General features: G+C 44.8%; 1 long non-coding RNA gene across 3 annotated transcripts in view; it reads left to right on the top strand.

Annotated features, from left to right (window-relative positions):
• Positions 1 to 19,907, top strand: part of LOC113602601 (uncharacterized) — a 70,502-nt gene that overhangs the window by 36,134 nt on the left and 14,461 nt on the right. For 2 of the 3 annotated variants that reach the window (XR_008289087.1, XR_008289088.1), the window contains exons 3-4: positions 2,947 to 3,126; positions 7,315 to 7,524. This is a non-coding gene — a long non-coding RNA (uncharacterized LOC113602601). The remainder of the gene's footprint in view (positions 1 to 2,946; positions 3,127 to 7,314; positions 7,525 to 19,907) is intronic. The other variant, XR_003424087.2, reaches the window with a different exon arrangement.

The raw sequence follows: 19,907 nt of genomic DNA, 5'->3' as shown, positions 1-19,907 counted from the left end.
CAGAGAGGGGAAGCAACCTCCGGAGGTCACACAGCGTACTCAGGATGAAGCTGGAACTTGGACTTGTATCTGGGTCTGGGCTCCCTCATGCCCCCAGGCTGCTGCCAGGTCCCTGGGGAGGAGGGAGAGGGTTAACCACAGAGTAATTAATATCAGGCACCAGAGTATTCTACAATTCCATTCCCACTTTAATTAGGGGAACTTTTTTTTTTTTAATAGAAGTCTTTGTTGTGTCAATTAGTTGATTGACTATCACTGGTTTCTAGGTTAGGGAAACTTGATCTGCAGTGAATGAATTTGTTTATCAGGGAAAAGGAGCCAGGGGATGGAAAAAGAAATTCAATTAAGTGTCAGGCTGCTGAGTGACAGGTTGCATTTGATAGGACTTTTAGCTTAATTGCTTGTATTTCATTAAGAGATTTATTTATCAAGAGAATTCTTCATGTTAAAATCTCAGGCACTGTCTGAGTGGCTTCTGGCTATTTTTCTGCATTGATTGAGGACGCGAAAATGTGGACCTGAAGAATTACCTGGGGCCTCAGAAACATTCTTGTGTCTAAGACCCTCTGAGCCTGGCTGCTGGGGCTGGCAGTCCCCTCATCCTTCGCGTCCCAAAGTTACATTCAGAGTTTGGAAAGGGTCTGCATTTCTCTGAGGAAAACTATGCATATTTCTCTTAGATTTTCAAAGGGATATGAGTCCCAAAGAAAGTAACACCCAATAGGTTGACAACCTTTTGTTCTTTGCTGCTTCCCCCCACAAACCAGGTTTTATTTCACCCACATTTGTAAAATGGTACATGAAGGCAGTTCTAGAAACTAAATATTACTAAGTAGTAAATGACTTTCAAAATAAGTATTGTTAAGAATAAAGTCATCCCTATAAGCTTTAATTTAGTTAGAGAAATGATTACTACCAGTTGTTTTCAGAATGTCAGAAAGGCCCCCCAAAATGGATGCATTCTAAATCAAATGGGTCTTGCTGTCCTAGAAGTAAATAAATCATATGTGATGTGACTCATGCAAGCGGTTTTTCCCGAAGTCCTCCTGCTCCTGCTCCTGAGAATTGCCCAATGTGTAATTTATAATAGTTGTAGGGAGTGATCACATTGTATTATAAATGAGAAAACCAAGGCTCAGAGAACGCAAAAGGTTTTTCTAAGGACGCAGAGCCAGCCAGGGGCAGAACCAAGATGAGTACATGTTCCTCTTGCTGTTTTTCCAACAATCTGGCTTTCTGTAGGGCTAGATTGCTGGGCTCAAGGCGGGGCTTAAGGCCCGCAGGGGACAGTTCAGCTGGTCGCTCCTTCTTTTCCTTCTGCTGTATCAAGGCAAGAGAGCAGAGTGGTTAGGACTGAGATCACCTGGACCTCCTGCTTACTAGGTGACCTTGGATACCTGCCTCCTCCCTTCTGATAAACTGATGATAATAAGATTATCTGTCTCACTGGTTTGTTGGGAGGATTCAATGGGGCATTCCATGCAAGGTGCTTGGACTGTATTCATTACACAGTAAATGCTTAATAAATATTAGCCTTAATTATTGTGTTTTCCAGGTAAGATTTCGTGTGGAAAGAAAAAGTTTTCTAATTCTTAAAAATAATTGAGGACTACTGTTCTGCATTATGTGAACCCCACCCCACCCCACACCCCCATCCTTAAAAAGAAATAATTTACTCCAGCAAATGGGTGGATTCAGTCCTAGTCCATGATGACTGATGACTGGTGGTGAACCCAGGTCTCCTGCTCCTCAGGCTTTACTCTCTCTGGCATTGCCTGGTTCCTGAGTATTTTTATTTTCTTCTCTAGGTGCACATTTATTTATGGTTCTCCTTCCCTCCTTCTTTCCTTCTTTCCTTCCCTTTTATTTCTCTCCATCTTCTTTCCCTCCCTCCCTCCCTCCCTCCCTCCCTGCCCCCCTCCTTCCTTCCATCCATCCATCCATTCATCCATCCAGTGGAGCACAGGAGCTGCTCGTAGACTTGTATGCACCAATTTGGCCCATGTCTTTCCAACTCTGTGTTCAGTGATGTCATCTTGGTAGCTTGAAATCAGCCATGATGGGAGTATTTACAGTATGGAAATTGGAGGACAGTACAAGTGAGGGCTTTTTTTGCTTTTTTTGGTTTTTTTGATAGCTATTTTCTAGCACACCATTGCATCCATCCATCCCTCTTTCATTCATCCATCTCTTTGTATGTTCAGACATGGACCCACCAAGCCATTGCCCATCCAACCATCCAACCATCCAGCAAGTATTACACTTCTTGTGGGCCAGGCCCTGCACAAGATCCACTGGGAGGGCAGAATTGGTCAGAGCCTCTTCCCTTCCCTTGAAGAATTGACATTTTAGTGGAACAGACACTTTACATCTGTCTCACATTCAAGGATTGTCCTGGACATCATTTCATTTGATGACCATGGGGTTGGTATTGTTATCTCAGTGTAACAGTTGAGGAGATTAAGGCTCAGAGAGGTTAAGTGAATTGCTTGAGGTCACACAGCTGGCTGTACATTCATTTGTTTATTCCTATGACAGGGCATGATATTCCCCTTACCAACTCAGATCCAGCCAGAAAGTCAAGGTGAAAACAGATTTTCAAACCTGTCCTTCAGAAATAAGCCTTCTTTAAAAAAAATAGAAAGAAAAGGAAAGAATAGGGAAAGTTATTTTTCCATCTTGCTTAGATGGGGACAGTTTTGAATTTATTTTTTCAGATTGAACAATCGTTCCTCAAATGGATAGTGATAGGTGATCTAAAAAATAATCTTTAAAAACGTCGCCGAGTTGGGCATTTCCTCCAGGTGACATAACTCACTGTGACAGAATGCATTTAAATTCACGGAAAAGAAATTGAAAGGGGTGCAGCGTGGAAGGTGTTTGTGTGGACTGCCAGGCTCTTAACCCTCTCCTTTTACCTTCCCCACCCTCTCCCCATTGCTGCAGGCCGGTGGGAGCTCCTGTCGCTGTCCCCCTCTCGCCTTCCACTTGGGTCCACAGGCACAAGCCCCGAAAGCACTTCCTTTGTGGATGGCAGGTCCCAGAACAGGGCCAGCCAGTAGGCCTGGGGAGAGGGTGTGGATTTCCTGATGGGCCAGAGAAAGAGGTGTTCGGACCTGTCAGAAGGTGATGCTCTCTCTTTCTCTCTGGTTCTTATCTGTTCGCATTGCATGTCTGTTCCCCCACATGGTTAATGTAGTAACAAGGAGTGGGCTTTGCTTTGGGAAGGCCAGGATGAGGCCAGATGGGGTCTGGGTCAAGGCCTTGCTGCTGAACTCAGAGCACTTGTCCACGAAATCTCCCTGGTTTGGTGGGTGGCCTCCCTCCAAGAAGCAGAGCTCCAGGGCCATGCTAGGGTTGCTGGCAACAGTTTTGACAGACAACATGGTGCTCAAGACCCTGAAGGGTCTTTGTGTGATATTTTCATTGCACTTCCCAAAGCATGTTCTGTTAGCTGTACACTGATTTCTCTTTTCCTGCCTCCTGTTTGCCATTATGGCTCTGGCAAAAGAAGGTGGAAGGTGCCATCTTGAGAAAGAAGAGGTGGATCTGGTGCAAGGCAGTGTGTTAGGCCAGGTGTTCTAGAATCAGAACCTGAGATGGGGCCTCTGGTAAGAGCGATTTATGGCAGGGTGTTCTTGGGAGGGAAGGAGTGAGGCCAGCCTCAGCCTAACCCCACGAAGGGCTCTGGAACATGAACTGTATCACTGAGTTGGTCCCCACTTGAGACAAGGGGGCTGGCATTTGTACCCCATGCCATTTAGTCAGTGGCCACTGGATGTCACTGACTGGGGAGGAGAAGTAATCTCGAAGGTGAGGTAGATCCCGCCAGAGGCAAGTCTCCAAGAAAGGGGATGCTGTTAGCCTTAGCAGCCAACACTCACAAGATCTGGGGATTGGGGATCCTGGTCCAGCAAAGGAGATACAGCTTGGGAACCCTTGGCTTCTATCAGAGGGAGAGCCCAACAAGACAGGAAAAGGAAGGGAGGGACTGTTGTACTTCCTGGCCCAGTAGCTTGTGGGATGGAGATGAGAAACAGAGGACAAGCAAGTATGGAGGCCCATGCGTCATGCAGGACCTGCCCTCCTTGGCCTGGAGGTAGGCTGGAGAGGCCTCCTGTAGGAGGCCTCTGCTCAGCTTCCTGTCTGGGGTGCCAGGAGGACATAGCTATGTAGAAAGGCCCTTGAAGGGTGAAGAGAGCAGCAAGGTGAGGCCGAGGGTTCAAGCCAAAAGCCTGTCACAAGACAGCTGTGGTGAGAGGTTGGGGCTCTGTAGCAAAGGCTTCTGCCAGGGGATGTCTGGGGCCATATGGTGCTGCAATGCTGATACCAGTTAAGGAGGGGCTAGAGATACTCTGAGAAGACACCAGCTCCGATGTCTGATGGAGGCCAGATGACAGGCTTAGTAACTGCTAACAGAGTGTCTGGGACCAGGCTGTGTGATAGCCACCGCTGGTGTTGCACCTACCAGTCATTCACGCTCCCCCCTCCCACTGTGTGGAGTTACTGCCAGGAGGTGGCAGCCCACATAGGGACTATATTTCCCAGTTAACCTTGCGTCTGTGTCTGGCTGGTGACAAGTCCTCACCAACAGAATGTGAGTGGAAGTCATGTGTGTCACTCCTGAGTGGTAGATTTTAAGAAGTGGATGGGAACTTCTCTCTATTCTTCCAGTGGCTAGAAGAAGACTCTGGTGGTCTAAGAGGCTGGCAGAGCCAAAACCGGGAGGAGCCTGGGTCCTTGAATCATTACATGGAGGAAAGGTCCATAGACCTTGGGAAAGGTCCCATAGACTAGGAATTGCCTCGTTGGACTACTCTGTGAGCAATATGGGGAGAGTTGAAGCCATTGAAATTTGGGGGCTTATTTGTTACAGAAACTAGTGTTGTCCTGACCATGACAGGCCTGACCAGGCATCTCCAGCAGACCACATGATGCCTATGTCAGCACTGGCGCAGGAGCGGCTCCTCACTCACTTCCACCCTCCACTGCCACTCTCCAGGGGCAAAAGTTCACATAGAGCTCCCTTTCAATACTCAAGTGCCATCTTGGAAAGGAGGAGGTGAGGGAAGAGATCAGAAAGACTTACTCATTAAAGAGAAACTGAGGGGTGCCTGGGTGGCTCAGTCAGTTAGGCGTCCGACTTCGGCTCAGGTCATGACCTCGCAATTCATGAGTTCGAGCCCCATGTTGGGCTCTGTGCTGACAGCTCAGAGCCTGGAGCCTTGTTGGGATTCTGTGTCTCCCTCTTTTTGCCCCTCCCCCACTCGTGCTCGGCCTCTCTCTCAAAAATAAGTAAAAATTTAAAAAAGAGAGAAAACTGAGGTGAGAGATTGGTTAAATATTTGCTGCTCAAAGTGGTGTCCCTGGATAAGCAGTGTCAGCATCACTGGAACATATCAGAAATGCAGACTTTCAGGTCCTACTTGGGCCTCCTGAATCAGAATCTGCATTTTAAAAAGACCCCCAGGTCATTTGCGTGCACATTACAAGCTTGAGAAGCTCTCCTCAGAGAAAGGTATTACGTCTGAAAATGTGCCTCTTGGCTGGACAGACAGCTGAAGAGCAGACAGGGTATTCATTCATTTATTCTTATATTTATTAGTTTGTTTGTTCTTTCAATCTGTTACTATTTATTGAACATCTACTATTTTCCAGGCAATTTCCTGGAGAATCAAGGCAGATACAGACTCTACCCTCTAGGAGCTTGTCTGTTGGGAAGTAGGGAGGGGACAGACATTAAACATCATATTATATGAGTAAATATGACTATGAGAAGTAGTACAAAGAAAATGTTCAGGTGACAAAGCATAAAGTGACATGCTTCCTGACTTGGTCTGGGGGCTCAGAGAAAGCTTCTGACAAAGCAACAATTAAAGAGATCTGAAGGAGAAGTCAACCAGGTGAAGAACGGGGTCAGCCGTGTTCTAGGCAGAAGAAACAGTATGCACAAAGGCCCTGATCTCTAAGGAAGAACCTTAGAGATCTTGAATAGTTAAAAACAACAGCGACAACCCAGTCCTTGTTTTGAACTTGAGTAAGAGAGAGGAGGGCGAGATGGGATGGAAAGGTAGAGGTAGGGGGGAGACCCTATAGGCCTTGTAGGCCAGGAGAAGGATTTTGGACTTTATCCTAAGAACACAAGGGAATTTATTTATTTATTTATTTATTTATTTATTTATTTATTTATTCATTCATTCATTCATTCATTCATTCATTCATTTAAAAGTAGGCTCCATACCCAGTATAGAGCCCAATGTGGAGCTCGAACTCATGACCCTGAGATCAAGACCTGAGCTGAGATCAGGAGTTGGATGTTTAGCCGACTGAGCCACCCAGGCACCCCAAAACCACAAGGGAATTTAAATCCTGGCTCAGCCACTTACTAACTAGCTGTGAGATGGTGGGCAAGTTACTGAACCCCCAGCACTCCAATTTTCTCATCTGTAAAAGGAGAACAACACAGTGCCTATTTCATATCAGAGGGTAGTTTTTAGGATTAAATGAGTCAATATATGTAAAGGGCTTATACAGTGAATGGCAGATAAGAATTTGCAATTACCGTTGAAGAGTTTTAATCAGGAGAGTCATGTGATGAGGTTTATGCTTCAAGAAATCCCTCGCTACTGCATGAGGGAAAACTAGGCTGCAGAGGGGAAAGGCTGAAGGCAGAGGGCCAGTGAGAAGACTGTGTCACCCAGGAGTGAGATGATGGCTATCTCGACCAGGCTGGAAGCAATGGAGACAGGACGCATGACTAGGAATTGGTGACTTGAGGACTGTGTGCAGGGAGGGCTGAGGTGGCTGGGATAGGAGTCAGGGATGAATGCCAGGGTGCTAAGTGGGATGGGAGTTGGTGGGTGGGAGTGCCAGGCTTTTACTGGAAGCCGATGAGTTAAATTTTGGACATGCTGAGTCTGAGATGCCCATGAGACATGAAGATGGAGATCTTGAACAAGGAGACCAGATGCTGGGGCTGCAGAAACTATTTGGGAGCTGAACATATGGATGGCAGTTAAACCACTGGGAAGAGATGGAAGTACTCAGAAAGAGCATGTAGCGTTTGAAGAGTTTAGATTAAAATCTCCAGCAGCTGTATGGTTTAGGGAGCGTTACTTAGCATCTCTGAGACCCAGTGTCAGCTCTGAAAAGTGAGGCTGATGATACCTGCACCAAAGAGTTGTGTGGGATGCAAATGAGATAATGTATGAGACACCTAGCACTCAGCTCAATCAGTATTAATCCCTTCTCTCGGTCTAGCCCCCCTCCTCACTCATCACACACATTCTTTTCCTACCTTGGCTTCTGAAGCAGCCTGCGCCCAGGGCGCACTGCTGGCCTGCTTGTACCTGCTGCCCAAGGGCTGAGCCCAGAGTGGTTAGTGTCCAGATGGGAGCATTGTGGACCAGCGGAGACCATCACACATGCACAGAGTGAATCCTGCTGTGACATGAACACTGGCCTCTGAGCCGGTGGGACTTGATTCAAGTGTCATCTCTGCCTCCCACTTTCTTGAGGCCTCAGGTAAGTCCTTGCGCCTTCCAGAGCATCAGGCACTTCATCTGCAAGGTGAGGAGTTAGGTGATCCTGCTCTGTGTTAGTTTGCTAGGGCTGCTGTAACGAAGTGCCACAAACCAGGTGGCTTCAAATGACTGATATCTGCTCACAGTTCTGGGGGCTGGAAGCCTAAAATCAAGGTGTCAGCAGGGCCATGATCCTCTGATACTCTGTGTAAACTCTTTCCTTGAGTCTTTTTAGCTCCCGGTCCTTGGTGTCCCTGGCTTATGGCTGCATGACTCTGATCTCTGCCTCTGTCCTCACAGTGGCCTTCTCCTCTGTGTGTATCTCTGTGTCTCTTCTTATAAGGACACTAGCTACCCTACTCCAGTATGCCTTCATCTTAACTAACTATATCTACAGTAACCCTGCTTCTGAACAACATCACATTTTCAATTACTGGGTTAGGACTTCACCATATCTTTTTGGTGGGATACGTTTCAACCCCATAATACATTCCTAGTCTTTGTAGAATTTCCTCTGAATTTGTAGAAAGTGAGGAGGAAAAAAATCTCCATGGAGGAGAAAGCTGGGGAATGTTAATTATATTTTTACTTGTTAGAAAACAGTTTTCTGATGGCTAGAAATACACATTCTCTCTGTTAATTATGTCTCCTTGTGGCAGGTAATCATTGCAGGTAAAAGGGCCTTTTATTGAGAGAACAAACAGAAAGGCAAGTGCTAGACCCTGCTACCCCTGGGAAGAAAATGTTTGTGCTTAATTGGAAAAGGCAAACTTTTTCTGCCCTCTGTTCTGTCTGTCACATTCTGTCTAGCATGGGGGCAGGGCTGGGGGCAGGGTTGGGGGGACTTGTCTTTCTCCTCGCCCCTGTTAAACTGGACCACTAGACATCATTCGCCTTCTCCTGTAGAGGCAGCCATTCGCCTTTGCTGTCCTGCTTCAGGGAAAAACCACCTTTGACTGTGGGAGGCTCTGGTGACCTCACGGCCCGTACAGCACCCTACTGGTCCACTCCATTGACAAGGTCATGTTATTGACCGTGGAGAGTGATGAGAGGCCCATATTCTAGGGCTCTTGTTGAGCCTCAAAAATTCATGGGCCAGTTGTGCTCCTTAGTATTGTACCCAATGACTTGAAAAGTTATGTCCACATAAAAATTGTGCACAAATGGTTATGGCAGTTTTATTCTTAATTGCCAAAACTCAGAAGCAACCAAAATGCTCTTTAGTGGCTGAGTAGATAGACAACCTGTGGTACATATATCTGCTCAATGAAATGTTATTCAGCAATTAATTCAGTGATTAAAAAAAAGAGTTATCAAGCCATAAAAAGACATGAAGAAACCTAAGGCATGTTGGTAAGTTAAAGGAGTCAGTCTGGAAAGGCTACATATTGTGTGATTCCAGCTACATGACAGCCTGGAAAGGACCAAACTATGGAGACAGGAAAAGATCAGTGATTCCCAGGGATTGGGAGGAGTGGAGGAAAGGGGGCATTTTCAGGGCAGTGAAACTATTTTGTATAACACTGTAGTGGTGGGTATGTGACATCATGTGTTCGTCAAAACGCATAGAATCTTCAACACAAAGAGTGAACCCTAATTAAACTATGGAGTTTAGTCATTAATAATGCATCAGTATTGGTTTGTCAATTTTAATAAATATGCTACTCCGTGCAGCATGTTAATAGTAGGGGCCCTGTGTGGAGGAGCGAAGGGGGTTTATGGAGCCTGTGTACTTTCTGCCCACTTTTCCTGTAAACCTACAACTGCTCTAAAAAATAGTGTTTGTTAATTAAAAAACAAACCTTGTGGCCATTCACTTTCGGGACGCTCCTGGGGCTACAGGTGTGGGGCCTCTTGCAATTTCTTCTGTGAAGCAAGAGGCACCCGTGCCCAATGTGGCTCTTCACATCTGGGTGGCCTGTTTCAGTCAGTGAGTGTGCTGTCCTGCTACCAGCCGTGCCTGGCACCGCAGGCAAGAGGAGGCCCCGCAGTGGGACCAGACAGCTGTGTGAGCGACCCTGCCTCTTGACGGTCTGGCAGCACATCAGGATGCTGTTCGCAGCTGGTGGAAAGTTTTGAGAGTTCCCTCAGGGTCAGGGAGGGACTGGGGCATGGCAGGTAGGACAGTTGCCTTGGGCACAAAATTTAAGGGGATGTCCCCCAAAACTCAGTAGTCAATATGGATAATATTTTTGACTCTGTGTTTTAGGAAAAGAAAAATGAAGGTAGAAATATCCTTATCAGAATGTCAGAACTGTAAGTAAAGACAGGGTTTGACCCTGTGCTCGCGTGACTTGGCCTCATTTGCCTCTCCCTTACCTTGGCCCTGTCAGATCTTGTCTTTATTTAATGTTCTGACATTTGATTTATCACAGAGTATTTTATACGAATTTTTATTTTAAAAATCATTTCAACAAAGTATTTCTTGTCTCACTTGTTGAGATTTTGGGCACTTCCCTTCAGTTTTGTGCCCAGGACAAGTATCCCATGCCTCTCAGTTGTCAGGTTAATATATTCACTCAGAACATATTTATTAAGTATCTACTATGTGCCATTTACCAGTGGGTGAGATAACTTGCCCCATGGCTGTGGGCCTTCTTCCTTCCTGGGCAAACTGCCATTGCTCAGGGAGATCATGGCCAAGTGGCCACAACAGGCTGCATGTACCCCACACCCAGACTTCCTGGACTGCCTCCATTGCTCAGTGCTCAGTGCTTCAGCAGCAGATGTCCAATCCCAGCCCTCGATGGGGTATCAGACCTCATTGAGGGGACCTGGTGGCAGAATGGTTAATAGGCCCTCATTTGCATTGGAGGGGAAGCAACTGGTCTTAATGGAATAGACACTTACTCTGGATTTCCTTTCCATCAGGTCCTGGCAGCATCCCCATACACAAACTTGTTAAATGCAGCCATAGCTACAGTATTCCCTCTGGCCACAGTAAGGAGTGAGGTGCTCATGGGATTTGCTATTTTTACCGTGTAGATGCAGAAGCAGCCAGCCTAGTGGAAAGGGAAGTGGCCTGTTGAAGACTTAGCTCTGCCAACTTGAAGGCTGGGCTGCTGTTCTACAGGACACGGTATATGCTATGAAGTAGCAACTGGTATCTAATGTTTTGTCTTCCTTGGCCAGAATATGCAAGTTCTTCCCCTTGACCCTGGAATCATTTTTTTAATGTTTTTTTTTTTTTCTTCAAGAGAGAGAGAGAGCATGCACACACAAGCTGGGAAGGGGCAGAGAGAGAGGGGGACAGACAATCCCAAGTGGGCTCTGCAATGACAGCAGAGAGCCCAATGTGGGGCTCGAACTCGTGAACACTTCACCAACAGAGCCACCCAGGTACCCAGACTCTGGAGTCATTTTATGCAGAGACCTGGAGTTGGAGCTGAAACTTGCCCAAGTCACTTCCCTACCCAGCAGTCCAGCCCCTTAACCTGTGTCCCTGTGTTGGCATCTACGATTTTTCACCATCTTCCTCTTGCAGCCGGGGTTGGCCCACAGACTTTTGGGAGCAGCCTAGATTCTAGTTCTAAACTGGAGGACCCCAGAACCAGGACATTTTGCTAGCTTCATGGTGCTCATGCTCTCCAACTAGAAAACTAACATCCAGATCCTCTATGGTCCCACAGTTTGCCCTCAGCACAGGGTTGCTATGTACAGGAGTATAGGTTGTGTGCTGTACAAGCCCAGAGGGCACCATTCAGATGGAATAGGATGAGAGTGATGCCCTGGGAATTGTGCAGTGCAGCAGCCTTGTCTGAGCAGTTAGGCATGAAGTGACCACACCCTTAGGGCACTTGTACCAATGCATTGAGGGAGAGGGATATGGCAGGCTGACTCTGGTGCCTGAGATCAAGGTAGTGATCATAACAATAACAAAAATCCTCATGACGACCTTGTTGGGTGATATTAATGATCTTAATATCATCCTCATTTTACAGATGGGGAAACTGAGACTCTGTGAGTTTGGGTAATTTGCCAAGGACGCACGGCTGAAAAGTGGTAGAGCCCCGGTTTGAACCCAGGTAGTCTTCCTCCCCAGCCTGTGCTCTGAGGTAGTGGTGGATCAGCACTGTTGTGTCCCTGGATTCTTCATTTCAAGACTGAGAACTGGATCTGCCTCAGAAAAACCTTGCCAGATCCTAAACATACTGCAGGGGAAGATTTGAAACCAGACAATCTAGGTCAAAGCCATACTCTACTACATACCAACGTGATTTTGGCTCCATCCCAAAGTCTCTCTGGGCCTCCGTTATTTATTCAAATGCACCTTTGATGGTGAGCCGGTCTCGTACACTTACTGGATGCCAAGCACTGCTAAGACTTCAACTGCATGACTTCAGCCCTCATGCAGGTCTTCCTGGGGCCCTTGCTGCATGGGACCCTGGCCTGGCGTGGTGTCCAGATAAGGTGTGTGTGGAAGGGCTTTTGAAGCGTCCGTGTTCGTGCACACACATTCGTTGGCAAGAGTGGTGATTGCTTGTGGCCCTCTGCTAGGTGACTCACATGCGGCTCTCATTTACTCCTACAAGGCAGGCACTGCTGTCATGTCCACTTTCAGATGAGGACACTGATGCTCAAAGATGAGAAATCCCTTTCTCTGCGACACACAGCTAATGGGTGGTGGATCTGGTTTCTCAACCCAGGCAGGCTGACTGCAGATTCTATTCTTGACTTTAAGTGACCACGCCCAATGGACTCTCCAGATGGCCCTTTTTCACAGGCCCCTGCACACCACCTACCTTTGGCTAGAACACGGGGAGGGGAGAGGTAGAGAAACTCAAGGGAAAGAAATAGCTAATTATCGTGACAGCTGCAGCCTAGAGCATCTGTGATTGGTCCACAGTTTCTCCAAAGGGTGAGTTTTGTTGTTCCCCATGATCCAGAAAATTGGGAACACAGTGGGTGCCAGGGAGGCCAAATCTGCCTTCTATTGAAAGAAGTTAGGCACAAGGAGAAGGCCCTTGGAAGGATGAGTTTTCTCCTTTACTGTTGCCAAGGGCTCCTCTCTGTATTTCATCTTCATTTGGGGCCATTGAGAGGGAAGAATGAAGTTATAAAAAGACTTGCTTCCAAGGCATGTTATTAAGGCGCCTCTTTGTTTGCTGGCTTCTGCTGGGTCTTTACTAGCAGCATTTGCAACGTTGGGGGACTTGTACTCGAGCTCTGAGAGAGGAGGTACCCACATGGCCCCGCAATGCCCTGGATGACCCTCTCACACACCTTGACAGTGGGAAGCTGAGATTCATAGATGTGTGACAGGATCTGGCATAAAGAGAGGAGCAGACTGGCCACTCAGGGAGTGGGCACAGGTGCATTGGGCAGTGTTGTTGGTCACACCTTGGGAGATTTCTCTCAAACTGGAAAGATGTTTGGATGGAGGGGAGTCAAAAACCAACAAAGATGCACTATCCAGGGATGAGACATGACCTTCAGTCCTGACTTGGCTTATAGGAGACATGAGAGCAGCAGGGGTGGGGATCACCATGGGGTGAGGGACATTGGGGTGAGTTCTGCTTTAAGCATCTGCTTCCTGGACCATGGTTGTGCTCTGCACCTATTCACCATGTAACCCCAGGAGGTCTCTCAGTCTTTGCCTTGGTGTCCTCATCTGCTATCAGGACAGTGAAACTGTTAGAGCCTGTGGTGTTGCTACTTTGGTCAGTGTTTGCCTGCCCAGCCTCCTCCCCACCTCCCTTCGGGCTCATTTCCCTACTCTACATGGTGTTCATGGCACTTCCATCTCAGCTCTGCTAGTGCCCAGCACAGGGCCCGTCTCGGAGCAGTTGCTGATGATGTAAACCAAATTAACAAATTCATGAAGAAATGAGTGCTGGTAAATAGACTGCCTGCATGGAAATAAGCTGGAAGGAGATATGTGGGCTCCACAGAAATGGACAAAAGCCCTTTGGGAGATCCATCATTCCATCTATCTTGGAATTTTCATCTTTTAATCAGTCAATCAATCAATCAATTTGTTTATTGAGAGCAAGAGAGCATGAGCACGCACAAGCTGGGGAAAGGTGGAGAGAGAGAGGGGGAGAGAGAATCTTAAGCAGGCTCCATGCTGAGCCCAGTGCAGGGCTCAATCTCATGACCCTGGAGTCATGATCTGAGCCAAAATCAAGAGTCAGAAGCTTAACCAACTGAACCACCCAGGTGCCCTGGAATTTTCATCTTGATGTATTTCGCATGCTGAGTGATGCTTTGCTTTGAGAAATTGTAGCCCTCAATAGAAATGGCCATGCAAATGTTATACATTTATATGAAAAAGTAAAGAATTTTTGTTGCTTGGATAACTCAAATTTATTTGTAAACATTTATTCTGAACATTTATTCTAAATTTATTCTGAACATTTATTCTGAACATTTTATTCTAAATGTATGTTCTGATTGGGTAGTGCAGAGCTGCCAGATGGATAACTTCTTATATCTGGTCACTAAGACTCTAAGCTATATGGGATGCAGGGAGAGCTGGATCAAGGGGACATCTTGAGAGAGTTGTATTGCTGATTCTGCACATCTTCAGGAATTCACTTTCTAAGCCTCAGTTTGTTCTTTTGTAGAATAGAAGTGTTGATTTCTTCTAATAAATACAATATGAAGAGGACAATACGTCATCCCCACTTTTTTTTTTTTTTTGAGAGAGGGAGAGCGAGAGAGTGCAACCACTAGAATCTCAGTGGTTATAAATTGTCAGAGGCACTAGGGCAGTATCTTCTGTATTTCAGCACACCCTTGCTAAAGTAGAAGCTAATCCTTCTGGCGCTGGCATTCTGCAATATTGGGTTTTATGATTATGGAGCCTCACTTAGGTTTAGGTGAGAAAAGTAGCCAGATCCTATATGGTCTTTCTTTTGGGTTCCTGGACCAATTCCAATGTGTTTGGAAGGGGCAGGGTTCTCCTACTCCTCCAATAAACAATTCTTAGACACCAGAAAGGTCTTCAAGAATTCAACTCAATTCTAACACTGTCTACTTGGAAACACCATCAGATTCCACAGGTTAAGGGTTCAGTCTTACAAGACTGTCCTACCCTCCCTTCAGATACAAGGCACAAGCCCAGGCTGTTACCTGTCCTTCTGACTGACCAGCTGTAGATGGAGGTTTCCATGACCTCTTCCTTGGACTTCAGATGCCAGCTGCAAGTGCACATTGTTACCTTTACTTCTGGTCAACTGGAAATAAGTTAGCAGTTACTACGATCTCTTCTTCTTGTTTGATTAATTTGCTACAGCACTCACAATTCAGATAAACATTGTACTTACTAGATCACCAGTTTGCTATAGAGGGATATAACTCAGGAATAGTCAGATGGAAGAGGCACACAGGGCGAAGCATATGGGGGGAGAGCAGAGCTTCCCTGCTCCTTCTGAGTGTGCCTCTCTCCTCCAATCTGCACATCTTCACCAGCCTGGAAACTCTCTCAGCCCCGTCTTCTTGGGTTTTTACGGAAACAGTTATCTGAATGACTGAATATTTTTCTTATAAGCCACAATTTCACAGTCTTACAGACTCTTACATGGCTTTGCTTTTCTCTGAGAAGGAACCAGGGGAGGGTTTTGAACGAAGAGTGGTCTGATTTGACTCAGGCTACGAAAAGGATCCTTCTGGCAGCTGTATGAGGATAATGTGGAAGACAGCACAGGCAGAGGCAGAGCAAGGAAAGAGGCTATTGCAGTGGTCTGTGTAAGGAATGATGGTGGCTCAGACCAGAGTGTTGGTGATAGGGGTGGTGACAAAGAGTTGCATTCTGCAACTACTTTAAAGTGCAATGCCCCAGGATTTGATGTCAGTAAAAGACAGATGTCAGGGATGACAGGAAGGTTTTGGGTCTGAGCAATAGTAAGGGTGAGTTACCTTTTCCTGAGATGGAGGCGACAATAGGAGGAACAGCTTTGAGGCACAGAAAGGCAGTAGGAATCAGAAGCTTGGTGTTAGACGTGTTTTTTTGAGGCACCAGTTAGAGACCCTTGGGGGCAATGTTGGGTGGGAGGCTGTTGGATATGCGCCTGTAGAATTCAAGGGCAAGTTCTGGGCTGGAGGTATAAACGGTAACTCTCAGGTATATATTAGCCTTTTTAATGCCTTTGAAAATAGTTATCAAATTCCTTTTCAGAAATGTTCATAAATTAATACTATCTCTAGAGGATATGGAAATTCCCAAACGCTGGCTATTACTTTAAAAAATTCATGCCAATTCAATAGGAGAAAGATGATGTCTCAATATTTTAATTTTCATGATGTGAATTTCCAGTGAGATTAACTTCTTAATGTTTTTTGGCCATTTCTCCTTTATCTCTTGTGAATTGCATGGTTGTCTCCTTTTGTCCATTTAAAAAGTGGGGGTGGGGGCACCTGGTCGATTGGGTGTCCAACTCTTTTTAAAAATTTTTTTTAATGTTGATTTATTTTTAAGAGACAGAAACAGATCACAAGTGGGGGAGGGACAGAGAGAGAGAAGGAGACACAGAATCCTAAGTAGGCTCCAGGCTCTGAGCTGTCAGCACAGAGCCTGACGCAGGGCTTGAACTCACAAAGCACAAGATCATGACTTGAGCCAAAGTCAGATGCTTAACCAACTGAGCCACCCAGGTGCCCCGGTGTCCAACTCTTGATTGCAGCTCAGGCCATGCTCCCAGGGTCGTGGGATCGAGCCCCACGTCGGGCTCCATAATGAGCATAGAGCCTGTTTAAGATTCTCTCTCTCTCTTTCTCTCTCTCTCTCTCTCTCTCTCTCTCTCTCTCTCTCAGAAAAAAGTGGGAATGACATATTGTCCTTTTCATATTGTATTTAGTAGAAGTCAATATAACTTGTTAGGTGACAGTTTTTCTGAATTTTATTTTGTTTATAGTGCTTGCTGATGTATGGGAAGGTTGGCATATTCATGTAGTCAAGTATATTATCTTTCCTTTTTGAGTTCTTTGTTTTGTTTGGAAAACCTTTCTTCTAATATCAGAAAAATATTAATCTATATTTTATTCTAGATTTTTATATTTTAATTAAAGTAATAACTTGCTGATTCATGAAATTTATTTTGATGTATGATGCCAGGCCTTGAATTTTTTCCTGCCCCAAATGGTTAATGAATTGTTCTTGCATCATTTATTGGGCATTCTGCTACATTTCTCATGAATTTAAGCATCACTTTAATTGATACTAAATTCCTGCATAGACTCAGGCCTGTTTCCAGGCTTTTAATTTTTTCACAGCTATGTCTACTTTTCTACACTGTTTTAATTTTTATAATTTACAACTCACCTAATATCTGGTAGATCAGAACCATTATTTATTTTTTTGAAAATTTTCTTTATTATTCAACCTCTTTTTTTCCTTTGCAACTTTAGACTTAACTTGAGAAAGAGACAGAGAAAGTGAGCAGGGGAGGGGCCAGAGGGAGAGAGAGAATCTTTTTTTTTTTTTTAAATGTTTTGAGAGAGAGAGAGACCACATGCATGAATGATGGAAGGGCAGACAGAGAAGGAGAGGCTCCACTCAGTGTGGAGCCCGACTTGGGGCTTGATCCCATGACCCTGGGATCGTGACTTGAGCCGAAATCAAGAGTCAGATGATCATCCCAACTGAGCCACCCAAGCGCCCCTAGACTTCACATTTTCAAGTTCTAGAAAGTTTCTAGCCAAATTTTAATTATAGTTCTCTGAAGCTTACACATTAGTTTGACAGGATCAATAGATTGATAATATGTTTTCTCACCCTTGAATATGGTGTGCTCCCTAACCATGCAGGCTTTCCTTCATGTCCTCAGTATTCTTTTGTTGCTTCTTCATGTACTAATGCACATATCTGGATGATTTTATTCCCAAGTAAAACAAAACAAACCAAACCAACAAAAACCCCAAACTCCCCTCCACCCCTCTGCCTAATCTGTCCTCTCTGTCACAGTGGTTCTGAACAAGAGTGATTTTGTTCCCTGGGGAACATTTGGCAACGTCTGGAAATATTTTTAGTTGTCACAGCTGGGGACCCAGTACTGGCGTCTAGTGGGGAGAAGCCAGGGATGCTGCTAAACACCCTGTTACACCCAGGACAGTCCCCACAACAAAGAATTGTCTAGCCCCAAAAGTCAGTAGTGCTGAGGTTGAGAAACCCTCATGTATCTGTGTGGTGACTGGAATCTTTCTCCATGGGTTGTCCTCCTGGTGGCATTTTGATCGGTGACAGAGGTGAGTCTGTTAAGTGTCACAAGGGGTACCTGTCCTCCGGGTGTCTGCTTCGTGCCTTGAGGTGAGTAGCCTCCTGTGAGAGGCTGTACCCCTGACTTGCATGGTGGCCGGAAGCGCTGAGTTGCATATCCTTCAAATCTTAGTCTGTCAAGTGTCTGTTCTGGACTCTTGGTGTCCTTCCTAAAGGAGGCCAGTTTTTCAGAAGGAGACCAAGGAAGATCTGAAAGGAAACCAATGGTTGCATTTAAATTTCAGTAACTGGCAAAACTCACCTCAGATGGCATAAATCAGAAGTGTTTGCCAGGAGTGAGGGTGGAGGACTGGTAGGGCCACGAGGGAACTCTCTGGGGATTATTTCTGGCATACTGGGTCTGGTGGTCAGATGGAGAGCTTTCTCCAGGTCTTTTTATTCCTGAAAAAAGAGGTACAACCGTAGTGGAAGCCCCTTTGTATCCCTCCCACTCTCATTCCCCTTCCTCTCTTCCCAGAGGTGGCCAGTGTATGGAAGTTGGTATCTTTTACTTCTATTTTTTTGTATTTTTCCAAACAGTATAGTTTAGTCTGTTTTTATTTTATTTTATTTTGTTTTATTTTATTTTTTCTTCTTATTATTTTATTAAGTAGGCTTCACACCCAGTGCAGAACCTACCATAGAGCCCAGTACAGGTCTTGAACTCACAACCCTGAGATTAGGACTCAGACACTTAACTGGACTGAGCCACCCAGGCGCTTCAGTCTGTTTTTAAGCATTAAAGTATCACACTGTATATATAATCCTGCATTTTCTTTTCCACTTAATATTTTTATATCTACTTAATTCATCTTAACTGCTACATAGCATTCTATCGTGTGTGTATACTTCCAGCTTACTTCCAGTAAACTTACCCAGTTTCCTACTGTTGGACATTTAGGTGGTTTCCAGTTGTTCTTTATCATAATGCTTCAGTGAGCATCCCTACCGTGCCTTTGTATTTATTTTGTAACCAGTCAGAGTATTGTTTTTCAATTGGCCCTCTTGAGTTCTCTAGAAAGACAATATTATCATGGGCTAAAAATTATACTTCTGTTTCTTTCTCTCATAATTATGATTCATATCTATTTCTGGTCCTTTTACATGGCTTAGAAACTTTAGAACAATAGTAAATATCAGTGGGAACAATGGCCATCCTTGTTTTGTTCTTGACATTAATGAGGTGGCCTCTTGAGTTTCACTGTTAAGGATGATTTGGGCTTTCAGTTTAAGATAGATATTATTTATCAATCATGCTGAGGTATTATCTTTTTTTAACCTGAGCTTATCAGGAATTAAAATCATGAATAAATGAATTTTGTAGACTAATTTCAATATTATTATGAAATGCTTTTTCTTATTTGGATTAGTATAGTAATAAACTTATAATATTGAAACAATCATGCAGTTTTTTGATGTATTATTCTTCTAATCTATTGCAGGATTACATTTGCCAACATTTTGTTTACTACTTTTGCATATATAACATATTAAGTGTGATTAGCCTGTTATGTTACATTATTTATTCATTAATTCATTCATTTATTTTGGCTGTCTTTTAAGTCATGGTCACCAGGTTTTTTTCCTAAGAGTACATTTTTAAGGTATGATTTACACACAGCACAATGTGCAAACCTTAAGTGTACAACTTGATGAATTTTGACAAATATAAATATCCCAGTAGCCATCGACCAGATCAAGATATGGAGCATTCTCATGGCCCCAGAAAGTTCCCTTGTGGTTCCTTCCAGGCAGTCCTCCACCCCCACCTCTAGCAACCATTTCTGTACTTTCTGTCATCACACATTAGTATTGTCTGGCCTTGAGCTTCATATAATTGGGATCATATAATTTGTACTTTGTGTCTGGCTTCTTTCATTCACCATAATGTTTTTGAGATTCATCCAAAACCTTATGTCAATAGTTTAGCTTTGTAAAATGAACTGATATGATTTACATCTTTTTTCATGCCCTGAAGGGGTTTATGTTACATGGAAATTATTTGTTCTGTGAAAGGCTGAAGTACTGCACCCATGAAATCCTCTGAGGCGGGAAGCCATTTTAGAAGGCAGTACTTGACAACTTTCTTTACATTTTTTTCCTTTATTATCAGTCTTTTCAGGTAGTCTAATTTTTCTCGAGGCAATTTTGGTATGTTATGCTTTCCCAGAAAATAATCCATTTCACTG

This window comes from Acinonyx jubatus, chromosome A3 (assembly GCF_027475565.1).
Source record: "Acinonyx jubatus isolate Ajub_Pintada_27869175 chromosome A3, VMU_Ajub_asm_v1.0, whole genome shotgun sequence".
In the NCBI taxonomy this organism is placed as follows: domain Eukaryota; kingdom Metazoa; phylum Chordata; class Mammalia; order Carnivora; family Felidae; genus Acinonyx; species Acinonyx jubatus.
Note: the sequence above shows the minus strand (reverse complement) of the source record. Positions and strands in the feature narration are given on the sequence as shown.